This window comes from Choloepus didactylus, chromosome 12 (genome assembly GCF_015220235.1).
Source record: "Choloepus didactylus isolate mChoDid1 chromosome 12, mChoDid1.pri, whole genome shotgun sequence".
NCBI lineage: Eukaryota > Metazoa > Chordata > Mammalia > Pilosa > Megalonychidae > Choloepus > Choloepus didactylus.
The window spans coordinates 15,616,500-15,631,457 of record NC_051318.1 but is presented as its reverse complement, the minus strand read 5'-3'; the positions used below and the strand labels follow the sequence as shown (position 1 = coordinate 15,631,457).

General features: G+C 40.8%; 1 non-coding gene across 1 annotated transcript; it reads left to right on the top strand.

Moving 5' to 3' along the window:
- Positions 1-3,592: 3,592 nt before the first annotated feature.
- Positions 3,593-3,726, top strand: LOC119507542. Its single transcript, XR_005211295.1, has one exon. It is a non-coding gene; the product is annotated as a small nucleolar RNA SNORA5 (small nucleolar RNA).
- Positions 3,727-14,958: the final 11,232 nt, after the last annotated feature.

The window sequence follows — 14,958 nt, the reverse complement described above, 5'->3', positions numbered from 1 at the left end:
CTAGCACACTCCAGCCCTGCCCCAGCACTGCTCCAGCACCGCTCCAGTGCTGCACAGCTGCCACCTTCTTTCCTCAACCACCTGTCACGATGGGCACATCTCCATCACAGGTGTGCCAGAACCACAACTAGGACTCAGAGGCTGCTGACAACTGCCAGATCAACCTGGAGCTCCATACCTCTTGCGTCTACCTGTCCATGACTTATTAATTTGACTGTGATGATGTGGCTTTGAAGAACTTTGCCGACTATTTTCTTCACAAATGTTATGAGGAGAGGGAACATGCTGAGAAACTTATGAAGCTGCAGAACCAACCAGGTGATGAATCTTTCTTCAGGAGATTAAGAAACCAGAACAAGATGGTTTGTTTGAAAGAATGGGCTGAATGCAATGGAATGTTCATTACACTTGGAAAAAATGATGAATCAGTAACTACAGGAATTACACAAACTGGCCACTGACAAAAACAATCCCATTTGTGTGACTTCATTGTGACACATCACCTGAATAAGCAGGTGAGTCCATCAAAGAATTGGGTGACTATGTAACCAACTTGGGCAAGATGGGGGACCCCAGATTCTGGCTTGGCAAAATAACTCTTTGAGAAGCACACTCTGGGAAGCAGTGATGACAAGAGCTGAGCCTTATGCCATATTCCCCAGAGCCACGGGGTGACTTCCGTGGTCACCATGGCAGTGCATGCATGTTGGGTTTACCTTTACCTTTTCTATGAGTTGTATCAACATCCACGAAGTTCTTTCATTTGTACCACTCATTCTAATATAGTAATTTGATACCTCTCCCCCCAAAATCAATTGACCATAAAAATAAAGATTTCTTTCTGGACTCTCAATTACATTCCACTGGACTATGTATTTGTCCTTAGACCAGTACTACACTGTCTTCATTACTGTAACTTTATAGTAAGATTTGAAATTGGAAAAGATGAGTCCTCCAACTTTGTGCTTCTTTCTCAAGATAGTTTGGGCTCTTCAGAGTCCCTTGCACTTCCTTAGGAATGCTGGACCACTTCCTCTAATGGGAGGGTCTTAGCTGGAACTTTCTCAGAGCTGTGCTGAGTCTGAGACTCTCCCTGTCTGATCTTCCTTCCTTCCCCCTTTCCTTTCACAGGCATCAGACCTGCATTACCGTCTGGAAGCTGTTCATGCCTTCTCTGCTCCCTCCAGTTTATCCTTCACTGGTATTTCCCCCAACAAATTTCTTGCACACCTAATCCTCTCTCAACCTCTTCTTCTCAGAGGAACTGAACCAATTTAGTTTCCTAAGCTTGGATTTTCTGAATCCTGTTCCAAACCTATTTGATATATCTGGAGATGCATCAGTCATCCAAGGAAGGGAAATTTCAACTCCCACACCTTCTTTTAAGAGATTGGAGCCCAGCATCCTCTCCATAATAAGAACAAACATACAATTCTCAATGTCCCAAATCTAGCCTCTCACCAGTGAAAGCTGGAAAGGTCAAGTCCTCAAGTGAAAACAGAATAAGGCTTTTTGGATGCTTTTCACTTGATCATTCACAACCAAGTAATGTGAATTGTTTTTTCTTGTTGTTCAACCCAGTTTGAGTCTAAATTTATCCTTATTTGCAGCCCAAAGCATCCTAACTGCAATTCACAGTGCTTGGGTGCAGTATCCTTATACAAAATCCACAATTTTACTCAAGCTAATGTAAGTTAGCATTCTAACAGTTGAAGTCAAAAGAGTATTAAAAAATAAAACATTCATGTTTCTAAAACTCATGAAGAAAGAAGATAAGATAAACTGACAGTTATTTTGCACAGCAAGAGAAAAGCACTATAAATTCCAATGATCTCTGTCACAATATTTCATCTATCTCTGAAGATGTAAAGACAATAATAACTGGTTATGTGGATATTAAAAAGAAAGGGGAGGGGAAAAAGGATTATGAGCATTAATTTGCACTAGGTACATGGAGGTTACAATTTCATAATAAAACAGAAATGTTTCATCAATTGGAAAAGCATGCAGAAACACTTGCACCTCTATTCAAAGAGAAGCTTGGCACCCACCTGAGTGAGGCAAGGAAGTAAATATATCTACCTGAATCAGGAAGAAAACTGTCCTGGCAAAAGATCATTTGGCAAAGACTTGCTAATCATCAATGAAGCTTCAATGAAGAGCCAGTCAACTGGGCTACCATACACCAGACCCATATTAGTCATTGGTTGAATACAGATGAAAGGATACAAGTCCTGGCTTCAATTTGTTCAGACTCTAGTTGGGAGATAGACATCAATAAAGCATAAGTATAGTTATCTGGTAATGGCGAACTAGGTATTTGGGCCAACCCTTCAATGGAAGACAACTTAAAAATCTGGATGAAATATTTCTCACAATCTTCTTAAAAGCCTCAAGAGCTAACCACATAGTATGAAACTGGTTGAGATTTGGGAGAGAACAGGGATTTAGAAGGGTGAGCTTGGGTACTCGGGGTGTTGCCCTGGAAATGTGTGCCCATCTGGAAAAGACAGGTTGAGATGACTGAACTGCACCAGCGGCGCCATTCCAAGGCTTGACCAGGAAAGGCAATGTAATAGCTGACCCTCTGCATTAGGACTGGATGCTGAAGGGCCATATTAAATTAGTAAGGGTGAACTAGAAGTAGAGTAGTTCTTGTACGAATTGCAGCCCAGTTCCTAGTCTTCCAGAAAAATCACAAGTTCTAAAATTAGAAGCATGTGATCCAGATTACTTGTGCTTCAAGGTGTTTTGTGTGTTTAATAGAGAAATATGACATTGTCTAGGCCTCCAATTATTCCTAGAAATAATTTTTCAACTACAGTCTCCAACACATAGTGTAAGATAAACAGGCGCACGTGAGCAAGAACCAGAGAAACAGCAGATACTGGAATTATCCAACAAGACTAAAGAAACTATGTTTATTATGTTCAAGTAGATAAGAGGCTAGTTTGAAAATTTCAAAATTGGAAACAATAAAAAGTGCCATGGCAAAAACAAATTCTAGAACTGAAAATAGGTAATAATAGAACTCAGAGAACTTGGATGCATAATAACAGATTAGACATACCTGAAAAGTTAGTAAATTGAAAGACAAGCCAAGTAGAAACTATCTAGGTGACGCAAGGATAGACAAAAGATGGTAAAAAAAGAGAAGGGATGGTAAGAGACATAGAGGATAAAATGAGAAGGTCTAACATCCATTTCAATGGAGTGCCAGAAACACACAGACAGAGCAATACTTGAAGAGATAATGACCCAGAATTTTCCAAACAGATGAAAAAAATCAATCCACAGATTTAAGAATCTTAACAAATCCCAAGCATACTAAGTAATAAATAGTGAACAAGATAAATAAATATACAGTTTTAGTGAAACCACAGAATAACAAAGAGAAAAATCTTTTTTAAGCTGGGTCAGAGGATTCCCTTTAAAGGGAATTCCCTTCAAAGGAGCAAGTCTCAAATGACAGCTGACTTCTTGACAGTGACAATGGAAACAAGCAGACATGGTATGGTGAATGTGACAAAAGAAACTAACTGCTAACCTAGAATTTTATAGCCAGTGAAGGATGCTTTAAAAATGTATGAGATGCAGCCATGTCAAATTCAGTACCTGCCCACCCATGGCAGGCACTGGCCCAAAAGGCTGCCACAGAAACACTGTAACACATGGGCCCTGAGCCTCCCTCCTGGGCCTCAGGGATAAATTTTGTTACAGACACCTAGTTAAAAAAAAAAAAAAATGTATGAGAAAATCTCATAATACAGCATCAGAAGAAATAAAGAAAGAAAGAAAATAAAGACATCCATAGGTAAGTGAAAATGAGAGAAACTCCCAGAAACAGGATCACATTAAAGGAAGTTCTAAAGGTGACCTTCAATCCCACATGGAAGGCGAGAGCTGTAGGAAAGAATAAGGAGCATTCAAAAGGGTAAAAATATACTTGAATCATAATGAAAACTAACTATGTGAATAATAGAAACATTATATATATAAGATTAAGATATATGTTAACTGCAACACACAAATGTGGATCGAAATGTTTTGAGGTCCTTGCATTTTCTGGGTTGAGGGACAAAAGTATCAAGTAACATTGGACTTTGATAAATTGGGATACATGTTGTTAATTCCAAGGAAATCACTAAGAGGATAAAAAAACAGCTATAGTTTCCAAACTAATAGAGGAAATAACAAATGAAAAATAAAGTATCAATTAAAAATGCAGGAAGGAGAGAAAAGGGCACAGAAAAACAGGTGGAACAAACATATCTTTTAGTAAGATGATCGACTTAAACATAAATGAATTAGTATTCTACATAAATGTAAATGCACAATATGGTCCAGGTAAAAGACACAGAAAATTAGAATATAGTACACTGTGTATAAAAGACACATCTGACATTTAAGGATATAGTAAAAGAATGGAACACACACCATGTAAACATTAACCTAAAGAAAACTAACATAGCTGTAATAAATCAGACAAAATAGATCTTAAGATAGCAGGTATAACTAGAGATAGAGGAAGACTTTATAATGATAAAAATTTAATTTACCCAGAAAAATGTAATAATCCTAAACTTGTTTGTAGCTAGCAATATGGCCTCAAAATCAATAAAGACCAAAAAAAAGGCCAAATTATAAAGATAAATAGACGAATCAACAATGACAGGAAGAGATTTTTTTAAATTCAGTTTTATTGAGATATATTCACATACCATACAATCATTCCTAGAGTACAATCAACTCTCCACAGCAGGATCATATAGTTGTGCATTCACCACCCCAATTTTTGAACATTTTCGTTAAACCAAAAAGAATAAAAATAAGAATTAAAAAAAAAAAGTAAAAAAGAACATCCAAAACATTACATCCCCCCTCCCCCATCCCACCCTATTTTTCATTTAGTTTTTGTCCTCATTTTTCTACTCATCCATCCATACACTGGATAAAGGGAGTGTGAGCCACAAGGTTTTCACAATCATACTGTCACACCATGTAAGCTACATAGTTATACAATTGTCTTCAAGAATCAACTGGGTTGCAGTTCAACAGTTTCAGGTATTTCCTTCTAGCTATTCCAATACACTAAAACCTAAAAAGGAATATCTATATAGTGTGTAAGAATGCCCTCCAGAGTGACCTCTCAACTCCATTTGAAATCCTCAGCCACTGAAACTTTATTTTATTTCATTTTGCTTCTCCCTTTTGGTCAAGAAGATTTTCTCAATCTCACAATGCCAGGTCCAGGCTCATCCCCGGGAGTCATATCCTGCGTTGCCAGAGAGATTTACACCCCTGGGAGTCAGGTCCCATGTAGGAGGGAGGGCAGTGAGTTCACCTGCCGAGTTGGCTTAGCTAGAGAGAGAGAGACGGCCACATCTGAGCAACAAAGAGGTTCCCTGAGGGAGACCCTTAGGTACAATTATAACAGGCTTAGCCTCTCCTTTGCAGTAACGAGCCTCATAAGGGCAAGCCCAAAGATCGAGGGCCGGCATACCAAATTGTCAGTCCTCAATGTTTGTGAGAATATCAGCAACAGGCCAAAGGTGTGAGGGTTTGTTTCTGACCTCTCAATTAGACTTCATTAGTCTATATGTCTGTCCTTGTGCCAGCACTACACTATTTTGATTATTGTAGCTTTCTACTAAGTTTAAAATCAGGAAGTACGAGTCCTCCAACTTTGTCATTCTTTTTTTAAGATGGTTATAGCTATTTGGGGTCCCTTACCCTTCCATATGAATTTGATAATTGGTTTTTCTATATCTGCAAAGGTGGCTGTTGGAATTTTGATCAGGATTGCATTGAGTGTGTAAATCACTTTGGGTAGAATTGACATCTTAACAATATTTAATTTTCCAATCCGTGGATATGGAATGTTCTTTCATTTATTTAGGTCTTTAATTTCTTTCAGCAATGTTTTGTAGTTTTCCACGTATAAGTCCTTTACATCCTTGGTTACAATTATTCCTTAGATAGTTAATTCTTTTAGTTGCTGTTGTAAATGGATTCCCCCCTCCCTTGATTTACTCTTTGCACTGTTTATTACTAATATATAGAAACACCACTGATTTTTGCATGTTGATCTTGTACCCAATCACTTTGTTAGCTCTTGTAGCTTTGTTGTTGATTTTTCAGGATTTTCTATATATAAGATCATGTCATCTGCAAATAGGGAAACTTTTACTTCTTCCTTTCCAATTTGGGTGCTGTGCCGGTTTGAATGTTTTATGTCCCCCAAAACGCCATGTTCTTTGATGCAATCTTGTGGGAGCAGACGTATTAGTGTTGATTAGGTTGGAACCTACTGATTGGTGTTTCCATGGAGATTTGACTCAATCAATTGTGGGCAAGACCTTTAATTGGATAATTTCCATGGAGGTGTTAACCCACCCATTCAGGGTAGTTCTGAATTAAATCACTGAAGCCATATAAAAGAGCTGGCAAACAGAAGGAATTCAGAGCTGCAGCTGAGATATTTTGAAGATGGCTGTTGAAAGCTGATACCATTTTGAAACACAACCTGGGAGCAAGCAGATGCCAGCCACATGCCTTCCCAGCTAACAGAGGTTTTCCAGATGCCAATGGCCTTTCTCCAGTGAAGGTACCCTATTGTTGATGCCTTACCTTGGACACTTTATGGCCTTAAGACTATAACTTTGTAAACAAATTAAACCCCCTTTATAAAAGCCAATCCATTTCTGGTGCTTTGCAAAACGGCAGCATTAGCAAACTGGAACAGGTGCCTTTTATTTCTTTTTCTTGCCTAATTGCTCTGGCTAGACCTTCCAGTATGAATGTTGAATAACGGTAGTGACTATGGGCATCCTTGTCTTGTTCCTGATCTTACAAGGAAGGCTTTCAATCTTTCCCCACTGAGTATGGTGTTAGTGGTGGTTTTTCATATATGCCCTTTATCATATTGAGGATGTTTCCTTCTATTCCTAGTTTTCTATCCATCAAGAAGGGGTGCTGTATGTTGTCAAAAGTCTTTTCTGTGTCAATGGTTTTTTTCTCTGTTCTAGTAATTTGACGTACTATGTAAATTGATTTTCCCATGTTAAACCACCCCTGCATTCCTGGGATACATTCCACTTGATAAATGTATAATTCTTTTGATGTGCAGTTGGATTAGTTTGCTAGTATTTTGTTAAGGAATTTTGCATCTATATTAATAAGGAATATGGGGCTGTAATTTCCTTTTTTCTGATATAGTTATCTGGCTTTGGTGTTAGGATGCTGCTGGCCTCATAGAATGAGTTGGGAAGTGTTCCATCACCTTCAGTTTTTTGGAAGAGTTTGAGCAGTTGCTATTCCACTACCTGAAAGTCTTCTGTCCCTTAATCATCATAACCCATGTTCTCTTCTGGTTCTGTTCAGTTGAACGAATTTGTAGCAGCAACATGCCAGGCATTGCTGGATTCTGGAGCCTTCTCTTCAGGTCCTCTCCTTTCATGATTGTTGTGGATTGAATTGTGTCCCCCAAAAAAGATATGTTCAAGTCCTAATCCCCACCCTGTACCTGTGAATGTGACCTTGCTTGGAAGTAAGCAATCAAGTTAAGCTGCGGTCATACAGGGTTAGGATGGGAGCAATCCAGTCACTGGTGTCCTATAAGAAGAGAAGACATAAACGCAGAGACACATGTGCAGGGAACATGCCAAGTGATGATGGAACCAGAGACTGTGTGATGCGCCTACAAGCCAAGGAGAGCCAAGGATTGCTGGCAACCCCCAGAAGCTGGAAGAGGCAAGGAAAGATCCTCCCCGGGAGCCTTCAGAGGGAGCACAGCCCTGCAGACACCTTGATTTCAGACTTCTGGAGTCTAAAACCGTGAGACAACAAATTTCTGTTTTACGCCTCCCAGCAGGTTGTTATTTGCTTCGGCAGTCCTTGTAAGATGTGGTCCTTTACCTCAGGGAATTAAGTCTACCAGCAGGTGATAAAACATGTCCACACATAAAAACGTTACAAAGCGGGAAGTGGAAGTTTTTTAAAAAGCTTTAATTAGTTGCCATGAGTCAAGATCAAAGGAGAGGAAACTATTTTGGCCTCAGGCTGGTGACATTTGAGTTGAACCCAAAGTGAATGCAAGATTTGGCATGGAAAGGGAAGGAAGGACATTCCAGGCACAGAAACGGCTTTAAAAAAGTCACCCATGTGGGGCATCGGATGGGAAGGTGCACAAAAGCCCAGACTGGTGAGCTATTTGTTTCATGTGAAATGGTTTGAGGTTGTTTCCCAATGTTCAATGGGGACCCAGTGCAGGTTCTTGGACAGGGTCACGACCCGGCGAGGCCCTCTGGGAGCCGCTCAGGTGGACGGGAGTGAGCACTGAGCAGGCAGGAGGGAAGCAAGCAGATGAGGACAGCTGGGAGGGCAAGGGGAGAACCCGCAGGGTGTGAGCTGGCCGGTGAGGGGCAAGAGGCAAGCTGAGAGCTGAGAGCAGGGGGCTGCCTAACAGAAATGCAAATTTAAAACTACCCGGGTTTGGGTAATGGTGGCTGCAAGAAAGAGGAAAGACTTTTTGATATAAAAAGAGATACTACATATTTTAAAACTCCTGTTGTCAGGGTTCTGTGCGTGGATGAGGTCCCAAGGGATGAGATGCCCTTCTGTGAGTTTAGAAGGTGCGAGTGGGATGGACCCCACTTCCCTGCCCTTTTTTTTTTTTTAATTTTTATTTATTTTTTTAGTAACAGGTTCCTAAGTTTACATATTTTACGTCCACAACGATCCATCCATATCTCACATTATCATCACTTAGTTGTACAATCCTCATCATGCTCCATTTTAAACAATTCTCATGACCCAAAACACCTCATAGCTCTTGTCAGCCCTTAATCATTTGTCGCTAGTATTTGTGAGGTCCTAGTAAGGTATTCCTATTAATTATAGTCCCTAGTATGCAACAGGTAGATTTTTCCCATGTACCCTTCTGTTGTCAACTCTCTGTGCTAGTGTCATACCTTAGAAGTATATCATGGAAGTACCTATCCATGTTTGTGGTGCTGATCTGTCTGATACATGCCTTTAAACAACCCCTTTCAATCCTATTCACCTTCAACACAGCTCTGATACTGATAATCCCATTAACAAACCATCATGGTCACCCCTATCCATTCCCATACCTTTGAATTCACCATCATTAACATATCTGAATATCTAACATGTTCCCTGCCCTTTCTACTTGGCTAAGTTTTACTTCTCACTTACCTCCAGAGCTTCCTGATGACTCACGTCCTCAGAAAATCCTCGTCTGGTCTGCGATATCACATGGAGATTCCCTTGAGTCTTCCGCATCTACTGAGGAAACTGTTGGCAACTTGCAGCAGGGTTTGCATTTCATTCATTTTTATGTTTGCAGCCCCTGGCAGGGCGCTGACTAAAAGATCAATAAGTGATCCCATCAGTCCCTGAACAAACATGTGCAGTACGGAAAATCTGTATGCTGCGAGGCGTGAACAGAATAAACCCACACGCACCACACGCGCCAGATGCCACACTCTGGGTCGTGTCTGTGCCACATATTCTTTCCCTGGACTCCTGGGGGCATCGGGCTCTGTAGGTTCGTGTCCTTTCGCCCAGACAGGGTGGGAAGGCCTCAGGCAAGGGCCAGTGCTCAGGAGGCTGTGGGCTGGCTCCCTGGTTTACCGCAGCCCTCACATAAGGCACCAAGCGAATGTTCTGATGAACAACTTCCCCTGGCCTTTGACTTCTCAGGCGCTATAAGGGCTTGCAGAGTACTCCAATGTAATGTGTGATGGTCAAACCAGAGAGCTGCCGACCACCAGGGGTGAGTGTGTTCATGGCTCTCCTGATGAGCTGCACCCAGCAGCACGTCACATCTGTGACCCGGGGTCCCATCCATGAAGCTCTGAAGGCTCTGTGGGCAACTGTATTATCACACGTTCTGGATTTTTCTTCTTTTTTTATTTGAAACCTAAGAAGTAAAATGACTTTGGGAACACACAGAGAGCCGTAAGCCTGCCAATAAAGAGCCATTTGTTGTATGGAGTGGGCAGATTTAATAAACACTCTGCAGACAGTGAGGGCCCTGTTGGAATCACGTTGTGCTGCTACTTACACCGCTTATCTTTCATCTCCCTCCGCAGTCCTCTGTGCACGTGGCGGTCACTGCTCTCAATCCACACGCTTTCTCTCCGAGTGTAGCACATTGTTTAACCTGAGTCTTGCCTCTTCTAAATGCAAGGTGTCTCACTATCTTTTATATTAAAGCGGGGGGCACTGCTAAAAACGCAGTTGTTATATGAAGATGTGGTTTATAGAGGGCTTTGGAAGACTCGTTGAATAACCGCTCCTGTCTCCCTTGTGGTGGCCGCCCTTTTGATGGGGGCTAAGCCCTTATCTGGGAGGCATCATGTCTATTTAAACTGTTTTGTTACCTTGGGCTGCCTTTGCTGGGAAATGGTTCTGGTTCAACCCACCATTCCACCCCCTGTGGTTGTGCCAGCCAGCCCAACCCTGGCATGACGTGGAAACACAATTTGATATCTTTGCTAAGTTCAATTATATCAAAATTACTTTTGGTTAGCTTGGGCCTTCCTACAATCTGAACAAGGCACCCCCTTTTAATACGTTAACTATAAAACATAGTCCTCTTTTTTTTTTTTTTTTTTTTAAGTTAAAAAGCTCAAATTCAAACTCTTCAGAGTTGCTTTGCTTCAAATGCACTGGCAGGCACAACTCCACAGGGTTTGATCCTTTCCAAGTGAAGAGGCTTTTCTCTTGCCAAGACTGCCGCACTCCCTATTCCACGTTCTTACTTTACCAGTCCTTTCCCCAAGAAGAATGGGGGAGAAAAGAGGAAAAATAAGTTTGTATTTGACATTGAGTCAACATAAAAAAGCATGAAAAATTTCACACACTGCCCACCTCCAATGTTCATAAACTTTGCTTCCTTCTGGCTTTCCCCTTCCTGATCTACAAATTAGCACACAACTTATATTTGAAGTTAAAACAAAATCTGCCACAGAGAGCACCCCCTTATGAGCAATGCCTTCTATCCAGAATATGCACGTAAAATACATTGGAACAGAAATTAGCAGGTGAAAAATACAAGTAAAAAGAGGTTTCTTACACAATTTCCAGTGAAAACATATACTGTACTTGGGATTTCTTTGCTACAGCTAGCTTAGCCCTTTGGTTTTCTTCAACTGACTGTTTCTTCAACAGTCCACATCCCACACAGGTCTTCTGTGGGTTCTTCTTAAAGAAGTGATATTAGCAAATAGGAAAATTTCCATAATTTTCAATAATAACTACATCTGATGGACATTTTAAAAGTTGCCAGGAGAATCAGGCTCCAAGCCTTTTATTCTTTCTGAGTTTCAAAAGGCTAAAGACAACCCCTGTTAACATTTTATTCATTACCCTGCAATCTTTTTTCTAGAATACTTTTCAGTGTTTACATCCTCAAAAGTACTTTGGATTGGATTTTTGGAAACTGGTGGTAAACTATAACTACAGGAGAGAATTTTTTTCCAAGGAATTTCTTCTGTGCCTATGAGTTTATTCCCATCAAAAGGAAAAACATTCATAATAAAATAATTTGCTATTATGATTTATCCAGATGTTATTGTGAAAAAGGCAATAATACTTCTAAATTCTTAGAAATTCTTTAGTGATTTCCTGTGCTTTGATTCTTGGTCAAAATTACTTATTCTTTGAGCAATTTTTAAAGAAGGCACAAAGCTGGTAGTTTCCTGAGCCTTTGTATATCTGAGAATGTCATTTTGCATTTCAGTCTTTACCACTCAAAACTTTCTTCTAGGTTCCATGTGCATTTCCTTTTGTGTTTATTCAGCCTCACTTGAAAAGGGATTTATGAAGACCCAGGGGATGGTCATTGTCTCTACACCTGGGTGCTGGTTAAAGCACCTTTCCAGATTTACCTGTAACTGACAGGAAAGGTTGATAGACATTTCTCCAAATCCGTTTCTCAGAATGGGACTGGCGTCTCTGTAGGCAAGTCTCAGTGTTCCAGTTTGCTAAAGCTGCCATCATGCAAAATACTAGAAATGGATTGGCTTTTATAAAGGGAGTTTATTAGGTTACAAAATAACAGTTCTAAGGCCACAAAAGTGTCCAAATTAAGGCATCAACAAGAGAATACCTTCACTGAAGAAAGGCTGATGGCGTCCGGAACAACTCTGTCAGGTGGGAAGGCATGTGGCTGGCATCTGCTGGTCCTTTGCTTTTGGGTTGCATTTCAAAATGGCTTTCTCCAAAATGTCTCTGGGCGTCTGTCTTAGCTTCTCTCAGCTCTCTGCTTGGTTCTTCTGGGGCAAACTCTGGGCTTCATCTATTAGCTTAGCATCTCCAAACATTCTTCTGTCTGTATCTCCAAGTGTCTCCAAGCATTGGCAAGTGTCTGGTCTGTGTCAGCTCTTCACCTCTCTCTTAAATACTCCAGTGAACTAATCAAGACTTACCCTGAATGGGTGGGGCCCACACCTCTATGGAAATAATTTAATCAGAGTTTCACCCACAGTTATGTGAGTCACATCTCCATGGAAACATTCAATCAAAAGTTTCCACCCAACAAGATTGGATTAAAAGATCATGGCTTTACCTCAGCAGGTAATCTCACTGCCCTCCCTCCTATATGGGACCTGACTCCCAGGGGTGTAAATCTCCCTGGCAACACAGGGTATGACTCCCGGGAATGAATCTGGACCCAACACTGTGGGATTGAGAACATATTCTTGACCAAAAGGGGTATGTGAAATGAAATGAAATAAAGCTTCAATGGCTGAGAGATTTCAAAGGGAGTCGAGAGGTCACTCTGGTGGGCATTCTTACGCACTTCATAGATAATACTTTTTAGGTTTAATGTATTGGAAGAGCTAGAAGTAAATACCTGAAATTATCAAACTCCAACCCAGTAGCCTTGACTCTTAAAGACGATTGTATAACTGTGTAGCCTACAAGGGGTGACAGTGTGATTGTGAAAACCTTGTGGATCGCACTGTCTTTATCCAGTATATGGATGGATGAGTAGGAAAATGGGGACAAAATCTAAATGAAAAATAGGGTGGGATGGGGGGATGGTTTGGGTGTTCTTTTTTACTTTCATTTCTTATTCTGATTCTGATTCTGGTGTAAGGAAAGTGGTCAAAAATAGATTGGGGTGATGAAGGTGTAACTATACGATGGTTCTGTGAACAGTTGATTGTACACCATAGATGACTGTATGGTATGAGAATATATCTCAACAAAACTAAATTTAATTAAAAAAAAAAAAAAAAAGATCATGGCTTTTGTGGGAGACATAATGTATGCAAACAGGCATAGTCCAAATACAATCCTTCTCACTCTAGGGCTGGGCTTGGAAACTGAAAAGGTACAGTGGGGTACAGACTTGTCAGATGCTTCCCTGGCACTGGCCTCAGGGCTCCTCCTGCTGCCAACACCACCCAACCCTGCTCCCTCCCCCATTTTACTGTGAGGTGGAGAGGAGACGCCACTCCTGCCTTGCCAAGTGGAGTCTTCCTACTTCAGTACTTTCTGTGCGTTGCGGTTCCCACCCATTGGAGACTGAATCGTGACCCCACATAGATGTGTTCAAGTCTTAATCTGTGTACCTGTGGGTGTGAACCCATTCATAAATATTATCTTTGAAGATGTTATTATCAGTTAAGGTGTAGACTCATCTGTGAGTAGGATCTTTGAAGATCCTATTTAGAGGAGGCCAAATTGAATCAGGGTGGGCCTTAATCCATGTGAAACCAGAAGAAGCCATGTGACAAAGGCAGAAAGGCGAGCGAAGGACCCCAAGGGTTGTGGCAAGCTGCAAGAGAATGCTACACTTTGGGGAAAAACCATGGTCTGTTGAAATGCTGATTTTGGACTTCTAGTCTCCAAAACCAAGAGACAATATACTCCCATTGTTTAAGCCCACCTTTGTGTGGCAGCTTTCACCAGCCTGGTGAACCAAGACACCATGTGTTCATAAAGTGAGGAATTCCAAGAGGAGGAGCCGGGAGAGGGATAACTACAGCATTGGGCTGACATAAAATGATCACCTGGCCATGTTACAGATGCTCTGTTTGGTTGGTATGAACCTGCTTGATCCCTACATGTAAGCAGAGGGTGGGGAAAGGAAGAGAGCTGGGTCCACTGTGCTCTGGGGTGATGCTTCTCCACCCAGTCTGATCTGCTTCTTACCCTGTAGAAATTCCCACCATATTATGTTAATAAGTCGAATATCCTAGTTTTGGGGAATTTTAAACTTCTCCTTTGGCATGAGCATTGGTCAGATAGGGAGGCACAAGAAGGGGCTGCAAGCAGATGCTATTTTAAACTGAATGTCTGTAATTAAATTCTTGACTTCAATGGTGGGGAAAAACAATGAAATAATTTCTGTCCTAATATTAAGAAACTGTGATACAATTTGTAATAACATAAAGCAGATGGGTTCTAGATAAAAGCAGACATGGTCTGAATCCCAGTGTCCTAATTTATTAGTTGCTTGGCCTTGGCATGTCATTTATTAATTGTAGATTTGTATTCAAGCCAAAAAAGTGTGAGTTCAAGACCTTCTCTGTTATGGGTCCATCTGTACACTGCTTAAACACAGAAAAACACTGCAGACAATTACAAGCCTTTTGGAAACGATACTTGGTTTCTTGGTTGCAGTTACTGACTCTTCAAGAGTGCATTTTCAAAGCCCAAGACAGTGGTCATAAGAAGTGATAATCATTCCAAAGAATGATGTGTAGTCTTTCTTCAGACTGCTTCAAACGGTGTCAAAACAAGTTTTGCTTTTGATTAAGTCTCTAAATTAACTGGTTAAAAATTAAACAGAAGGGGGAAAGTTCGATGGGCAGGGGGTTGTACTAGACTGCCCATACCCTAAATTTAATAAGTCCCTGCTGAAGTGTAGTTTTGTTAGGTTTAAAAATTCACCAATAAGGCTAAAAGCCAGCATAA